This window comes from Furipterus horrens, unplaced genomic scaffold (genome assembly GCF_987537825.1).
Source record: "Furipterus horrens unplaced genomic scaffold, mFurHor1.1.pri manual_scaffold_4, whole genome shotgun sequence".
NCBI classification, from domain to species: Eukaryota; Metazoa; Chordata; class Mammalia; order Chiroptera; family Furipteridae; genus Furipterus; species Furipterus horrens.
Genome location: NW_028327174.1, coordinates 48532064 through 48550158, shown reverse-complemented (window position 1 = coordinate 48550158; position 18095 = coordinate 48532064).

Genomic DNA, 18095 nt, shown 5'->3' with positions numbered 1-18095 from the left:
GTGTAGCAGACAGACTCTAAAGGGACCCCCATGACGTCCCCCTGTGCTGTTCATGTCTGTGCTATATCTTCCCTTGAGAATGGGTAGGGCCTGTGACTTGCTTTTCACTGAGCTAAGGCAAGGTGATGGGATGTGATAATGCTGGGTAAGATTGTTACCCATCTTGCCTGGAGGCTCTCTCTCATTGACTTTGAGGAAGCAAAGGCCATGTTGGGAAGGCGCAATGTTAAGGATTCTCTGGCCAACATCCAGTAAAAGACAGAGGCCCTCTGTCCAACTTCCCATGGGGAACTGAATCCTGTCGACAAGTACCTGAGCGTGGATCCTTCCCCAGACTAACTCCAGCTGACATATTGATTGTGACCTTGTGATACTCTGAAGCAGAGAGCCCAGCCCAGCCACGCCCTCATTCCTGACCCACAAACACTATGAGATAATAAACATGTGTTCTTTTAGGTCACTAAGGCTTGATAATATTGTTATGCAGCAATAGGTAACTAATACAAAACACATGCCAATAATGTCCATAAAAGCTGGGAGCAAAATTTTTGTTTTGTTGAACTTCATATTTATAATCATGCCGGTAAAAAAAAATTAATAACAAATAATGAAAGGTAAATAACTAAAAGATAAAAAAGGAAAAATATATTAAAAATTTAAATATATTAATGAATTTTTTAGAAAAAAGGAAATACTGGTCTGTCACATTAATATATTCATACCTTCTGTTTTTAAGGGTAACTTCTGCAAATTTGTCAATGGCTTCATCAAAATGGATCTTTTCTGCATGGTCATGTTCAACAGAATATTCAGTGGTCCCCGCTTGTCCTTTGGGTGTATGTTCCAAGACCCCCCCCAGATGTGGCCTGAAACTGAGAATTGTACTGAACTCTATAAAGATTATGTTTTTTTTTTCCTATACATACATACCTATGATGAAGTTTAATTTATAAATTAAGCACATAAGAGATGAACAACAACAAATAATAAAACAGAGCAATTATAACAATAAACTATAATAAAAGTTATGGGAACGTTGTATTACTAAGTAAAGTAAGGGTTACTTGAACACAAGCACTGCACTACCATGACCGTTGATCTGATAATGGAGACGGCTACTAAGGGGCTGATGGGCGGTAAATACTACAGTGTGGATACACTGAACAGGAATGAGTCACATCCAGAGTGGGATGGAGTAGGGTGGCACACTCATGTTACTCAGAATGGCATGCAATTTAAAACTTATGAATTATTTCTTTCTGGAATTTTCCATTTAATTGTTTGGACCACAGCAGACCTTGGGTAACTGAAACCACAGAACACAAAACCGCAGAAAGTAACTCCGCAGATAAAGGGGGACTACGGTAGGTAGATTTGCCTATTTATTGTTGCCCATAGTTGATCCTTACATAGGAATATGTCTATATCATGGGGGTTGGGATCCCAACTACACCTAAAGCAAGCTCGAATGACTGAACTATTCCAAATTAACTTAAAAGCAAAACATGCATAGCCCTGTCTGCTTGTGTTAGTTGCCAACTGTACAGCTTAGAGTTTCCTGATTTAACTTTGTTAAAGGATAACTAATAAAATGTGGTGATTTAAAGTGTACTCATAGATTGTCATAACTCAAAAGTAATCACAGAGATTGTTTAGAATTTAGACTGACCAAAATTTGTTTGTTTTTGTTTTTTCTCAGGAGGGTATTCTATCATTAGTGTTGTTTAGAATTCCTGGTGATGGTGATGATAAAAAGGAGCTGAGTTTTGGTCTGTTTTCTTATTGTTGGTCTCTGCCTGGGCCCACTCTACTCCATCCTCGGTGGACTGTGGTGAAGGAGACAGGGAGGAATGAGGACCACTATCATACAGGGTTTCCTGGCACGGTGGTCTCTGATGAGGTAAGATTGGATAAAACCAGGGGAAAGTGAGAGAATGAGCTGTGCCACTGTCTTGGGATAAGAATTCCAGATTCTGAGCCCTGAATGCGGCTGTGTGTTTAAGCAACAGAGAGAAGCCAGGTGACTGAAGCAAAGGGAGTGAGGGGTGTGAGGCCTGAGATATGAGGAGTCTGGGGTTGGGGGAGGAACGCAGCACAGAATACCTGTTTCTATCGCAGTCCTCCACACTGGGTGAGCTCTGGCCTGGTGAAGCCGCCCTGGATTTCCAGTTGGAAAACCTTATTTGAATCAAATATTTCCTACTTAATAGAACTCAGTTTCCCAACACAGAAAATGAGGATTATAAAACCTATCTCACAGAGCTACTGTGCTTATAAAGCTAAGTAAGATAATATTTGCGAAAGTGCTTTGTAATCTGCAAAGCACCATAATAAGGACCACTCTTGTTGCTAGTAGGGAAGTTGATGTTTAAGAACTCAAGAATCAGGGAAGTGGAGCCATTGCAGGCTGAGTGCTCTGGCTCCTGCCGTCCTCTTCCCTAACTGCTCCATCCCATTGATTTCCAGGGCCTTCTGCATAGCCTCTCCTTCAGCAGGAGACCGGGGTGAACACAGCGCGGCAGGCAAGCTTCTCAGCGTGACAGGAGGTGTATATCCACCCACGGTGATAATGTTTAACCAAGCTAAACAGTATAAGATAACCTTCATTTGCAAAGCTGACAAGCAAAATTACATGGTTCAGCTCTAATAGAGGAGGGAAATGAAGCTCAAGATCATTATTTCCACATCTAAGATTAGCAGCTGGAAAATATAGTACATCTGTAAAATGACAGTGTCAAAGAACCTCCCCCTCCGGTTTTGCTTGGTACCAGCCTCCACGCAAAAGAGGAATCTCTTCAGGGAGTAGAAATAGAGACATTGAACTCAGAGAATGTCAGGTTAGATGGGCATATCTGAGCGTGTTAGGGTCCCAGCCCGCCACTTTGCCCGCCATTTTGCCCGCCCCCTGACCTGCCAACCTGCATCAGACCTTGCAAATCAGGCAATGGCAACTGGTCACTGTTTTCTTGGAAACTGTTGCCTGTGTTCTCGGAAACGCCTTCTCCTGGTTTTGCAAGAATCAATTGTTTTAGCCTGCGGTGGGTGGCTGTGCTTGCCCGGACTCTGACAGTCCTGTTTCCCAGGACTAAAGCCCTTAAAAACCCCTGCTCCTCTGTGGCTCGGGGCTACAGTCACTCCGGACTCAGCCCGCCTGCTTGGACCTCCCCAGTAAAGGCTTTGAACTACTTTACACGTCTCCTCCCTTCCTCCTCTGACGAATCTAACAGCGTGTTTGCCACATACCAGACCAGGCTACCATGACATCATTTGTTGAAACTGCTGATCAAGGTCATTGGAAAATACCTGCCAACCCAAAGGAAAACATGAGCTGTCTTTTCATTCTTTTTCTTTTTCATAGGTCAGAAGAAAGTGTTCTTTCTTGGAGAAACACTTCCTCATAGAAATCAAGTAGGGAAGGTGGATGAGGATGGAAGGAATGAATGTAGGTGTAAGAAGTTGTTTCAGGAGAAAATGAAAAACATCTTCCCTACATTTCCATGGGCCATTTATTTCTGCATCATAGTCAGTGATTTATTGGGAGTCTGTCTTGTCTTCCAACAGATCTGGGTGTAAAACCTTGTTGTGAGACCTGAGCAAGCTACTTAGCATTTCTATGTTCCTGCTTTCTCACTCAGGAAGAGGAGATAACAAGAGAGTCTAATAGGCAGGACTGTAGTAAGGATTAAATGGGGCACATGGTACTTTAGCAGAGGGAAAAAACAGGAATGCGGGAAAATAGTCAACACTTAGAATCATGCTTAGTTTCTTAGAATTTATCTAACATGTATCCGCTATGATGCTTAGCCTATGTGAACTATTTAAAAAGAACAAAAAGGAGTTTATTCAATATAGAACATTTCAAAACATGCTTGGTTTAAGATGTTTTAATATATTAAGATTCAGGATAATGTGAATTACTATTTTAAAAACCATACATCATAAAGTTTAAATGATAGTATTAATATTTTTAGAGCAAACACTCCTTTTTATATTACCAATAGAAATAATTATTCTCAATGCAGTAGAATCTTGTTTAGCTGAAACCATGAGTAATCAAGAGTTTATACCACATATATAAAATGTCTAAATTACTAAAACAAAACCCTTAAATATCAGCACCTTAAAAATATTTTAAAATGTATTTTATATCTATTGGTTATTATAATCCATACATATGTGTGTGTGTGTATAACATTTATATAACATTTTAGATGGCCACATTGGACAATTTGCCTTATTCTTAGTATTTTCTTAGTGGCTTTGCTTCATTGATCTGAACATCAATTACTGCACAATGCTGAAATGGTAATTGCCCTCAGGAGCCACTGAAGCTCATGAGATAGAAACTCACCAATCCAAATGTCCTTGCACTAAAGAATTTTTCAAAGAGTACAATTAGAATTTGTTTTTAGTACTTTAGAGGAGGAAAAAGTTTTCCATGCCCCTCTTTGGTTCCTGGCTGGGCCTGAAAATTAAACTGACCAAGACAGATTAACAGGAGAAAAACATACACATTTGTTTAATTAATATGAGTTCTATGTGACATGGGCACCTTCATGAGGAAATGAAGACCTGAGGAAAAGGTTAAGCCTAAGTGTTTTTATATTATGTTTAATGAAGGGTAGAAAGTCCTGGAAAGTATGTGATAGGACAAAAAGGTAAGAGCTCAGGGTAGTAAACTGGGGAAACAGCAAGACCTGTTCTTTCTGACTCCCGCCATCTTCAGAGATGAGGGTGCACCTTTTCTCCAAGTACAGGAACGGCACTGCTCACAAGAGCCCTACAACTTAAAATATCCAATATGCCAAGGTGCTATATTTTGAAGAGGCATGTCCTGGACCCCATCAACATCCCTATCCTGTGGCCAAACGGGGAGAAAAATAGAGTTTTTTGAAAGACAAGTGGGAAAAGTGAGGTGCATAGCTGCCCCACCCCATGTCCCTCAAGGTCAGTCACACCTCCATACTGCTCTGTGACTTCCAGAGCACCTCCAATTCTCCTATCTGAGTGTCCTCCAACCCAACAATTTAGAGTGGCTTTTTCCTACACATAGGACTCATTAACAGAGAATGCAGCGGGCAATGGGGGAGAATTCTAAATCTCTTCCCAAGTCTTTGCCTGTTAGAATCCTGCCAAGGTGGAAATCTGAGCTGATAATCAAAGGTCAGCACATCATGGTTTCCATGGCCATAAACTACTACTACCATTAGCAAAGTTAGAAAGTCACCAGGCCAAAGAGCCTATGACTTTTTAATGACAGCGACATAGCAGACATTCACTGTACCTTAGCTAAGTTGAGTTCAAAGGTGACTTGTTATTTTTTTTTTTGACAAAGAGAACACACATAACAGCATGCACACTTACATAGCACTTACTTTGTGTCAAGCCTGGCTGGTTTGGCTCAGTGGATTGAGCATCAGCCTGCGAGCTAAGTGTCGCTGGTTCGATCTTCCAGTCAGGGCACATCAGAGAAGGAAAACTCTGACTCCAAAAAAACCTCCGCTGCCTTGCGGCATACCTCTTCAGGGGAAAGGCTAAGGGAGTAAACCCCGACAGAAAATCCGGAGCCGGAGTCCCTAAGGCGGTTTGACGTTGTAGTCAACACCGGCAACTCCTGCGGCGCACCTGAAGCCAACCTGTATTGACTCCGTCTTTCCCTTGGACCCTTCAGCTGCGAAGAGAGGGGGGGTCTGCTGCATGGGCAACAGCAGACCCTCCATATCACCCTGCCCAGGCTCTGTAGCTTCAGCTTCACTGGAGAGGACACCCCAGCGTCATCGCAAGGTGTCGATTCAACACGGGAGGAGACAGATACCGTGTCACTCCCCGAGTCGGACTGCACAACCATTCTCAGCGGTGCAGACTCTTAAGAAGCTACACCATCGTCTCTCGAGACGACGGCTGCCGACGACGACGACTTTGTGTCAAGCAGTTTTCTGAGCACTTTATGGATATTAACCAACTTAACCCTCACAACCTGTGAGGTCTACAGGCACCACCATTCCCACTGTACAGATGTTTATTTATGATAATTTTATAAAGAGAAATGTAGTAGTGTGGTCAGGATCACTCAGGTTATGAGATGAATTTCAAACTAAGCAGGATTCATGCTTTTATCACTAATCTATATCATCTCCATTTTTATGTAGTAAGAAACTGATGTATATACACAGAGAATATCTGGAAGGTTACATAGGCCAAATGTACACAGTAAGTTTTATTAGTTTTTTCTTATGTATTTTTTGATTAAACAGATTTTGTAATTTTGTACTTTTTTAATTGAGGCGTTTCATTCTGGTCTGGATAAGATGAACTAAGAATAAACCATCCCAAGTCTCCACTGAATGTAGTTACAGAATCTGGACAGAATGCCTAGTGCATGCATCTGGTTGATGACTGAAAAGCAAACAGAGGCAGGAGGATCAGGAAAGAGGACTAAGATTCAAAGCCCCCCGAAACAGGCAGTCACTGTGCTATTTTAACTCTGGTTTCTCCCTGAACTCAAGCAAGCCTGAACCTGGAAGCACAGAAACAGAGAGAGCTCTGGAAGCCTTCTAGCTGTGCTTGAGAGCAAGCATAGGGATTTCTGATCCTCAAAGGGAGTGGAAAAATTTAGTGGTTTTTTTCCCCCCTTTTTTCTTCATTTTCTTGCTCAGCAATCCTGCAACAGGGACAGGGATAAGGACCTGAAACTCTGAGCAAGAGGAAGTTTTCTCCCCCATTGAAGAAGTGGAGATCTCGACAAGGGTAGAACAAACCCTTCTTTCTTTCCTCCAATTCCCTTCCCATCTGTCCCAGACACAGATGCCCTCACTGGAAGTCCAGGGAAGAATAAAGGCACTAAAGCCCTAGTTTTCTGGCCTAAGGATTGAAAAGGGGAAGCCCAGGGCAATTAAAAGTACAAGGAAGTGTGCAAAAAGAAGAGTTTTGGATAACTCCATAACATTTCTTTATGAACTCCTAGGCTTAGCTCATAACTAAGGGATTGACCTCTATCCAGATCCCAGACTGGCCACCCCATGGTGCAGCTGCAAGACTTACCTGAAGGGCACAGCAAAGGCTTTGAAAGGAGAATTGGTGGTAAAACCACAACCAGCATAACTTGCTGCCTTACCCAACACAAATACCAACATTATCCACAGGATGTAGAAAACACCCAAGGTCTCATGACATAACACTGAAAATGTTCAATGTATAATCCAAAATTACTCAGCATATGAAGAACCAGGAAAATCTCAACTCATGTGGGAAAAAAAGGATTATAACTAGGCACCAAAACTGAGATGGCCCAGATGTTGAAATTATCTGACAAATGGAATTTGCTTACTTCCCGAATTTTGGTTTTCTCACCCGCACAGTGTGTGTGTGTGTGTGTGTTGGGGGAGGGGGAGAAAAAGCTAGAAAATGTCTTGACCATGAGGAAGGCCCAGCATAGTGGAGAATGCAGGAGTTATCAGCCAACAGTCACCTTAGTCTGTTCTCAGCTTTAATCCAAAACCCTTTCTGATTGAAAAACAATGTCAAAAATTAGTCTTAATTACCTAAAAGTTTTTATATATGTTCCTTAGAATAGAAGATTATTTATAGCAAAGTCATTTAATATCATTAAGATTAATCCCATGTGCACTTTTCAAAACTTATTTTAAATTCCAGTGATGGCTCAAAATGCTTTTCCTAATTTTTTAGGTTTCACTTGCTTAAAATAATGCTTAAAATAAAACTTTGATTAAAGGGGCTAGTAAGAAGTCTGAAAAACAAATATGGAATTACGAGTGGGTAAAAGTTTCATTACTAAGTCCTAATTTATCTCAGTACTATGGAAAAAACATAAAGCTGTATGGGCAGCCCTCAGCAAAAATGCACATAATAACCTCACTTTTTTTTTTTTCCCCATGGTGGGAAAAAAATGACTAATAGCTTGGATTTTTGTAATGAGGACTCATTTACTCTAAAATTTAAAGAGGGCTCTCTGGACAGATGGCTCAGTTGGTTGGAGCATTCTCCCGTGCACCAAAAGATTGTGGTTCGATTCCAAGTCAGCACACATACTTAAGTTATAGATCTGTTCCCTGGTCAGGGAGCCTGCGAGAGACAACCAATTGATGTTTCTCTCTCATGGATCTCTCTCTCTCTCTCTCTCTCACCCAATCCGTCTCTTTCTCTCTAAAAAATCAATAAACATATCCTTGGGGGAGGATTAAAATAAAAATTAAAAATAAAAATTTCTTACTTTGGGAGAGCTCTAGGGTTTTCTAAAGTAATATGGTATAATAGCCTGTTTTTGTGCTTTGTTACACATGTTAAAGTTTTAAATTCCTATGTAGTAAAATGTAGAATTCTCTTTTTTGTGATTCCTTTTTACCTTTTCTGTGCCTAGAAAGTAGTTCCCCAAACATTTCTCACTCATATAACTTATCTTATTTTTTATTTAATAAATATTGAGCATCTAATATATAAAACATTGTTCTAGGTATACATCATAAAATAAAAGAAAATAATTCCTGGCCTCATGGAACTTACAGAAGTAGGAGACAAAAAACATAATAAGTATATTAGTTGATATGTAGAAGGTAATAAGGGCCATGGTGGGGGATCTAGAGCAGGATTATGAAGATCAGTGGTGCTGAGAGGCAGGAGTTTATTGCAATCACAAACAAGGTGATCAGAGTAGAACACATTTAAAGAGATGACAGAATAAGGCAGGTAGATATTTAGAGGGAGAACATTCTAGGTGATGTGAACAGCATGTGCAAATGCCCTGAGACCAGAGGGTTCCTGAAGTGCTCAAGGAACATCATGGAGTCCACCAGTGGTGGAGCAGAGTGAGCAAGTGGGAGAGTGATCAGAGCTGTTGGGGGACATTATGTGACACTGTAAGAACTCCGACATTTACTCTGAAAAGAATGGGAGCCATTGGAAAATTCGTGATCTCAGATTTTGATGGGGTTACGCTGGTGCCGTGTTGAAAATACAGTAGTCCTACCTCATCAGCAGTATTGCTTTCCAACTGTGGTATGAAAATATTAACTGAAAAGTTCCAGAAAGAAACTATTCATAAGTTTTAGACTGAGTACCATTCCAAGCAGCATGATGTAATCTTGTTCCTTCTAGCTTCACCTTGCCCTGGACATGAATCATCCCGTTGTCCAGCATATCTACTCTGTACACACCACACGTCCTTAGTCACTTGCTAGCCCTCACGGTTATCAGATTGACCGTCACAGTCTGGCAGTGCTTGTGTTCAAGTAACCCTTATTTTATTCAATGATGGTCCAAAAGCTCAGGAGTAGCAATGCTGACAATTTGGATATGCCAAAGAGAAGCCATAGAGTGTTTCCTTTAGGTGAAAAGGTGAAAGTTCTCAATGAGCAAAGAAAAAAAAATCATATGCTCAGGTTGCTGAGTTCTAGGCAAAGAAAGAATCTTCTATCTATGAAATTGCCTAATTTATAAATTAAACTTATATGCATGTTTGTGGGGAAAAAACATAATATATATATATAGGGTTCAGTACTGTATCCATTTCAGGCTTCCAGTGGTGGTGTTGGGACATATTCCTTGTGGATAAAGAGGGACTACTGTTTACTCTAGGGTGACAAGGATAAGAGTAGAGTGACCTGTTAAGAGGCTATCACAATAATCCTGGTGAGCTGTGACGGTGACTTAGCCACAGTGTAACAGTGAGAGGGGTAAGAACCATAGTCAGATTTTGGGTAATGCAAAGGAGAGACTAAGATTTCCAGTGGAAGGATGGAGTTGCCATCAACTAAGATAGAGAGTAGGGGTAGAGTAGGGAGGGACAAGATTAGTTCAGTTTCTGACATATTAAATTAGATGCACGTTTGACATTCAATAACAATGTTTAGTAGTGTACTGAATTAAATAGTATCCCCCCCAAATCATGCCCAACCAGAACCTCAGAATGTAAACTTCTTTGGAAATAGGATCTTTTGCAAATATACCGTATTTTTCACACTATAAGATGCACCTGACCGTAAGATGCACTTGGTTTAGAGGAGGAAAACAAGAAAAAAAAAAAAAAACAAAAACTGAATCAAATGGTACTAAAATATTTAATAAAATATAAAAGAATAATATTTCAACCATGTAAAGTGAACAGCAGTCAACAGCGGTATTAAGAACCATCATCACTGTCATTAACAAGTGAAGAAAGACTTTAAAGTTCAAGTACTCTTCTAGTTTTCTGGGAACCCCAAGATCTCATCATCGCTAGTGTCAGAATTTATGAAGCTTGGTTGCTCACAATCACTGATATCACTTTCTTCACTATCTTCATACTGACCAGATGCCCTGAGATTCAGCAGTAAAGTGGAACATTTAAGCATCCCCCGGGGGTTTCGTGTGGGCCTACCGCTTCTTCTTCTAACAGCTGTCGCCACCACTGACAGGTCAGGTAATACACATCATGGTCTGTGATACAATATTTGCTCCATAAGACGTACAGACATTCCCCCCATCCCCCACTTTTGAGGGAAAAAAGTGTATCTTATGGAGTGAAAAATATGGTAATTATTTAAATTAAGGTGAGGTCATACTGGATTCGTCGGCAGCCGTCCGTCTCGAGAGACGATGGTGTAGCTTCTTAAGAGTCTATCTGCACCGCCGAGAATGGCTGTGCAGTCCGACTCGGGAGTGACATGGTATCTGTCTCCTCCCGTGTTGAATCGACATCTTGCGATGACACTGGAGTGTCCTCTCCAGTGAAGCTGAAGCTACAGAGCCTGGGCAGGGTGATATGGAGGGTCTGCTGTTGCCCATGCAGCAGACCCCCCCTCTCTTCGCAGCTGAAGGGTCCAAGGGAAAGACGGAGTCAATACAGCTTGGCTTCAGGTGCGCCGCAGGAGTTGCTGGTGTTGACTACAACATCAAACCGCCTTAGGGACTCCGGCTCCGGATTTCCTGTCGGGGTTTACTCCCTTAGCCTTTCCCCTGAAGAGATACTGGATTAGAGTAAGCTCTAAATCCAATGACTACTGTTCTTATTAGAAGGCCATGTGAACACACAGAGACAGACACACAGGGGAGAGTGCAGTCTGAGGATGGGGCAGAGACTGGAGTGATGTGTGTAAAAACCAAGTCATGTCAAGGATTGCTACAATCATCAGAAACTAGGGGAGAGGCATAGAACACCTTCTCCCCAAAGCTTCCAGAAGGAACCAATCCTGCTGAAATCCTGATTTGTTAATTTCTGGCCTTCTGAGCTGTAAGAAAATAAATTTCTGTTTTATGCCACCCAGTTTGTGGTAGTTTGTTATGGTAGACCCAGGAAACTATTGGGTTGGCCAGAAAGTGCGTTTTGTTGTTTTTCCATTTGATGGCTCTAGTAGTGTTTAGTTGTCTTTAACTTTATTGGAAACAATTTTGTTCTACTGTATTGTGACAGCTGCCATATCAGCATGCATTAAAAAAAAAAAAACCTTATTAAAATTGGTAAATTTTCGTGCAGCTGTTTTAATATTGAAGGTGAAAAGATACACAACGTTTTTGGTGTATTATGCTTTATTATTTCAAGAAAGATAAAAATGGAACTGAAATGCAAAAAAGGATTTGTGCAGTGTATGGAGGAGCTGCTGAGACTGATCAAATGTGTTAAAAGTGGTTTGCAAAGTTCCTTGGTACTATTAATATTTTGGCCAAATAACTCTTTGCTGTGGGGCTGTCTTATGCATTGGAAGGTGTTTAGCAGCATGCCTGTTCTCTACCCACTAGAAGCCAATGGCAGGAGATAGTCGACATACCCAAATTATCCAAATCAATAAAGTTATTGGTGAAAATGAAAAGCGTGTCTTTTATTTTAAAGAAAAAACATAAGCAAGCAACTGAAAACATGAGAGTATAGTTTAGAGCCATGAAATTAAATTTATATAAATAGAGAAGAGGACCAAGTACTGAGCCCTGGGACTCTTCCTGTTAAAGTTAGGGAAGAGCCGTGGATGGTGTGGCTCAGTGGATTGAGTTCTGGCCTGAGAACCAAAGGGTCACAGGTTTGATTCCCAGTCAGGGCATATGCCTGGGTTACAGGCCAGGTCCCCAGTTGAGAGCGTGTTTCTCTCCCTCTCTTTCTTCCTCCATTCCCCTCTAAAAATAAATAAATAAAATCTTTAAAAAAAAAAAGAGTTTGGAAAAATGAGAAAGAACAAGGTAAGGAGGGTGACCAATGAGATAAGAGGAAAAGCACAGGAGTGATATCATTTTTCTTATGAGGACTCCAGTGTGCACACAAAAATAGTATGCAAAATTTATACAGTTTTTTCCTGTTAATTTGTCTTATGTCAGTTCATTTCTCAGGCCCAGCCACAGAACCTGAGGGGGTGGAGGGAGTTTTTCCTCCCCTACACTATGTAATATACTCGGTGTGTTAAGGCCATTCTTACTCTTTCTTTCCTTTCACAAGTATTCTTTAACATACTTGCTTGTCAGGACTCCGGGTGAAATTTTAAGACATTTTGTCAAGTTCCAAAAGTTGTTAGGTAGACATATTGTCTGGAATTACTCGAAGGATTTAAGTTAATCTGGAAAAAAAGTGACATCTTTACAATATCCTGTTTTGTCATTCAGTATCTTAGCACACTTTCCACTTATTCAAATCATTTTTCTCTCTCTGTAATTCTGTAATTTTCCTTATGTAGGTGCCACACATTGTTTTCTTTCTTGGAGTTTCTTTATTTGGAGCTTGTTATTGCTTTACAACTGTAATACTTAAAAAAAACGTTTCTAATTGGTGAGTTCTAGTGCACTGGGGAGCCTGAAGTTTTGTATATGAAGTTTGTATCTTCTCTCTACAACTTGTCAGGGACCTACTACATTCCAGGTTGTGTGCATGTGCTAATCTTCACAACAACCATGAGGAAACTGAGATTAATTTATTATTTTAATAGTGTTTCCATTGAGACCCGGTTGGTGTGGCTCAGTGGATTGAGCACTGGCCTGAGAACTGAAGGGTTGCTGGTTCGATTCTAAGTCAGGGCGCATGCCTGGGTTATGGGCCAAGTTCCTACTTGGGGGCGTGTGAGAAGCAAGCAATCTCTCACACAACAATGTTTTTCTCCCTCTTTCTCCCTTCCTTCCCCTCTCCCTAAAAATAAATAAAATCTTTAAAAAATAGTGTTTCCACTGATTCCTTAAAGTTTTCTTTCTATGCTATTATATTTTCTACCCAAGTAATAATCATATCTCTATCTTTTTGATAATTTCATTTGTTATTTCCTTCCTTTGCCTTTGGTCATGCCAAACTGAACATCATTTAGCCTATTTTAATGACTCAGGCACATCATTACAGGGATTAGCAATGCAAATAAATCATATTGGAAAGTTTTGCCCCTAATTGAGATTATTGCCACTGCTATTATTTTTTTGGTATCATTTGTTTATTAGCTTCTAGCTACTCTACCTCACCTGTTCTATAGTTTCTAATCTGAAAAATAATAAACTGTTAAATCAGTAGGCTTAATTTTAGAATAATTTCCAGTCTGTGTGGTTGGAGGGTCCCATTGGTATTTATGACAGCTGTTTTATGTTCAGAGACACTTTTCTGCTTGCTCTAAACAATTGAGGTTATCAAAAACTTGTCCTTGGAACCAGGGGTGCTCTTGCATGACTAAGTTTTATTAAAAGTCACCAGCATGAGAGTTAGGAGACATGGATTCCCAGTTCTATTAACTTGCAATACTGGTCACTTCTGCCTTTTGGGCCTCATCTATAAAATGGCTAGGAGTAAGACAACAACACTAATGTTGTCCATTTCTATAAATATGTCACAGGTTTCTATAATTTTTCATACCTATTATTTTATTTGTTCCTTCTAATAACTTTTAAAGGTAACCTGCCGAGGGACTATCATTCCCATTTTACAGATGGGAAGAATGAAGCTCACGAGACTGGATTGAACAGACTCTCAGAGGCTTCTAGAGGCTGAGCCTGAGCTAGAACCTGAGTTACGTGTTTTCTAGTTCATTGCTCTTTCCTCTACCTCTCTTTATGCACAGGTACCTTACACTCCATCAAAGCATTTTCCTTTAGTGTGTCTAGTTAGTAAACCTAATGTGATCACTTTGTTCCCAGGCTTGCAGGGGGATATAGAGAACACTGCCACCTGATCCCCTACCAGCACCCTAAACTGGGGTACTCCCAGTCTCAGTATAGATCCTCCTCCAAGATCAAACTAGTTCCTTATTCCCAGGGCCTAGGGTCTTGAGAGGGTATACATGTGAGGAATTTAAGGCCAATTACAAAGTTAGACACAGTCCCCAAGATTGTCCTCACTTCTGACACTAATAGCAAGTTCAAGGGATTCCCAAAACCACACTCTGGCTTGGTATTCTCTAGAAAGACTTATAGGACTCACTGAAAGCAGGAACATTTGTAATTATGGCTAATGACAGGGAAATGATACAGATTAAAATTAGCCAAAGGAAGAGTCACCTGGGACAAAACCCAGGAGGGGCTCCAAATGTAGACCTGCTTCGGTCTTCTCCCTGGGAGCCAGGACACCTTGCCTGACCTCAATGTGTGACAATATACACAGAGTATTGCCAACCAGGGAAACTCACCCAAGTCTGTGTTTGGTTTGGACTGGGGCTCCATTACACAGACATGATTGGTTGATCAGTTAGTTGTCCATGCGGTTGATTCCGTCTCCAAGCCACCAAAGCCCCTGCCCTAAATCACATTGTAGGTCTTTCTTGTATGGCCAGCCCCCTCCCTGAATCATATTGTTAAACTATCTCCACTGCCCGCCTCCCCACCCGAACCTAGAAAGACACTAAGTAAGGATTCCCTCCCAAAGCCTGAGGACAGAGGTCAGACAGATTTATTTCACAATGCTGTGCAGCTGACATTTCTTTGTTTCCTGTGTAGTTAGGAAGAGAGCTCAAGAGCTTCAGCTCAGGAGATCCAGACTTTTTGAAGAGAGAGTTCGCTTTGGCTCTGCGGGAAAGGAACGGCTCTTCAGTTCTCCAAGGGAAAATGAGCTCACCCCGCACTGGGAAAGAGCCCTTAACCCATCTGTAACACAAACAGAATACTCCAGGAGGCCCCAGTTCACTAATCAGCAACCTGAATCACGCTGAGGAAATTGCCCTAATGTGTCATCAAAATTTTATGTAGACCCAAATGTTTCATTTAAATGTAAAACAAAGATAAGAGAGTGTATCCTAGTGAAATGCACCTCTCTTCCAATCACGCTGCTCTTTCCTCTGCACTCAAAATTCAAACCCTGCTGAGATGTAACCCTACAGCAGCTTTCCAGCCAGCAAAACACTCATCAGAGAAGGGCAACTGATTTTGGAATGCCTCTTCAGTGCATTTCACACACAAGCTTGGCCAGTCAGTGACCAAGAAGCTGCTTGGCCACAGGTAGTAGCTAGCACTGGGGAATACAGAGGTGAGTCAGCAGTGCCTTCTGCCCCCTGGGGTCTGAGAGTCTAGAAAGACAAGGAACACACATGAATAACCCATGGGTGGAGGAAGAAATGGCACCACACAGCCTTGCAGGGACAGGAAGTAAGAAGTTCCTGCGTCAGAGCCTGGGACACAGCCCCATGTTCTTGTCCTTTCTTAGGCTGAGCAGCCTTTCTCTGCGGCCTAGTCCAGAACGTCTGTTTCCCTCTGCAATCAGGTCTCTTTTTGGTAAGTCTAGCTGAAAAGCCCAATATGGACCAATTCTATTCACTGGGATGCATTTCCACTGGGGGTCAAGTTTTCTTAGCCATCAGCAGTGCCTGTGATAGGGAAATCAGGAGGAAATGGCCACAGGATTAGGGTTTGAAGGAAGCCCTGGAGCTTTCTCACCTGAGCTGCCTCACAGGGGCAGTCTTGGGAGAGTCGTAAGAGAGAGAGAGAGAGAGAGAGAGGATTTTGTGTTTCTGAAAAAACAAGATGAAGCATTGAGCAGTTAGCAAAGATGCTGCCTTCCCTTCTGGCTTCATGGATGACAAAATGAAGTTCAAGGGTATAGGGAATTGTTCTATTTATTAAATTCTTCAGTGGAATTTGTGTATTAGATGATCTTCTTTAAAAGGCAAGATGACTTTTTTTTTTTTTTTTTTAGTAATATGAAATATGGTTAGGGCGAGAGTGTGAGATGAGGCCATGAGGCACTACTGCTAGTATTGAAAACAGACCCAGAAAACTGCTTTAGTCCATATGCAAATTGTGGGAAGTCACCGAGGTGCAACCTCTGTTTTCCAATCTATAAAAAGCAGCCTGTAGCCAGGCCACTCACTCACCCCCACATTAGCTGTGCCAACGGCCACATCAGCTTTCCAAAGCCACAGTTTCCATTTGGGTTAGCCTCTGCTCCTAAATAGCTGATGTGTTTCCTTCCTATGGCCTCAGTCTAGCTTTCAAAGCTGAGCCCACCTACATGCTCAGCCCCATAAACTAACCCAGTCCTACCGCCTGCCCTCATTGCTCTTTACCCCTCAGGGTTATGCATTCTCACCAAAGTCAGGCCGACCACCAGGCACAGCCCTGCACAGGTCCAGTTCATTACGCCTGGCAGGAAGAACACATCCCCTGGGGAGCCATGGGCATCTCAGTACCAGGGTGCTAAAAAGACGTATAGGACTTAGATTTGTGTTTTCTATTTGGGGGGGCATCGAGAATGCAGGGCTGCTCTGAGCTGGATGCTGCCAGGAAGCCGGGTCATCCTATGATAGGTATGGCGAAAATGATTAGGTATTGGCAGGACAGACTGGAGGGAGGCTAAAGCTGTAATTGGTTACAGACAGCTGTCACTCATTTGACCTGGGAGAGATGTTTGATATTGCATGGCTTGGGCAAGGTTTATGTTTTGTCTGCATTCAGACATGATTACGGGATGCTCTTGTTTTTATCTTGATCCTTTAGGATCACAGAACGGCCTTGTGTGATATTGACGTTCTGTGAAATTGTTTTCCTTCAACAGGAGCCTAGTTGTTCACATCAGGCCAGTTCCTGAAAGTCAGGGCTGCTTTATCCATTCTCTGTCTGGAGGGTGTCCTTGTTTTTCTCTGACCAAGTCATTTCCTGCCCATGCTCCGAGCTGGGACTAGGCTGACGCACGTGAGGTACCCATGCCTGAAGGAGGCGCTCCCTCTCAGGAACCAGCTGTGCGTTGTGTATCCTGACAGGGAAAGAGATTCCTTAACATTCACGCCCTGCTCCCCTCGATTGCCTCACCTCTGTCCTGCTCTGTCAAATCCTCTGCCCTTCCTTCTTCTCTTATTCCAAGTGCTACTCAAACCAGACACAGACATATCAAGACCAGTGGTGGTGTTCAGGACAGGCTACCCCCAAATATGGCATCTTGGCCTGTTGAATACTTTAAGCTGAAAAAGTTTGAGAAAAGGGCAGACACAGGACCTTCCCTTCACTTCTTCCCCTGAAACAGGTCATAAAACCCTTCTGTGGGGTGTGATGAGACAGATCCTCCCTATTCCCGGAGGAAAGGAACATCCTTATCTCCTAAGACAAAGGGTCACCAAGAAGAATCCGAACAAACAGGCCGTGCTGGGTGTCTCCCACTCAGCCGCCCATATCTCGTACTCTCTGACCCATCCTATCCCTCATAGCAGTCCAGTCTTCATCAATTCAGCACAAAAATACTCAGGCCTAAATGTTTCTTTGGTTCTTCATCTTGTTATCAAGGCTTTCATGTTGCATAAAATTTATACTAAGTAAATTTGTGTGCTTTTTTCCTGTTACATTGTCTTTGTCAGTTTAAGTTTCAGACCCAGTCAGGGACCCTAAGAGGATCAAGGAAAACTTTTCCCTTGCCTCCATCAGATAACTCCACACCCACCCCACCCTGCCTCTGACTGTTAATGCTTTCAAGGTCATCAGCTCCTAGTGTAGCACTTAATAGTTTGCTAATTGCTTCATATGGGTTTGTTTGGTTTCCCTGATGGCACTTTAGATCTTAGCCTGACTGGTTCTTTGTCATCATTCATTTCTTAGCTTAAATATGCCCCTGAGAAAGGACTTCCCAGCTCACCCTAACTAAAATAACCCATTCTAGACATTCTCAGCCTTTAGCGTTTTCATCATTTATTACTATCTGAAATGATGTTTATATATTTATGTGATATTTTCTG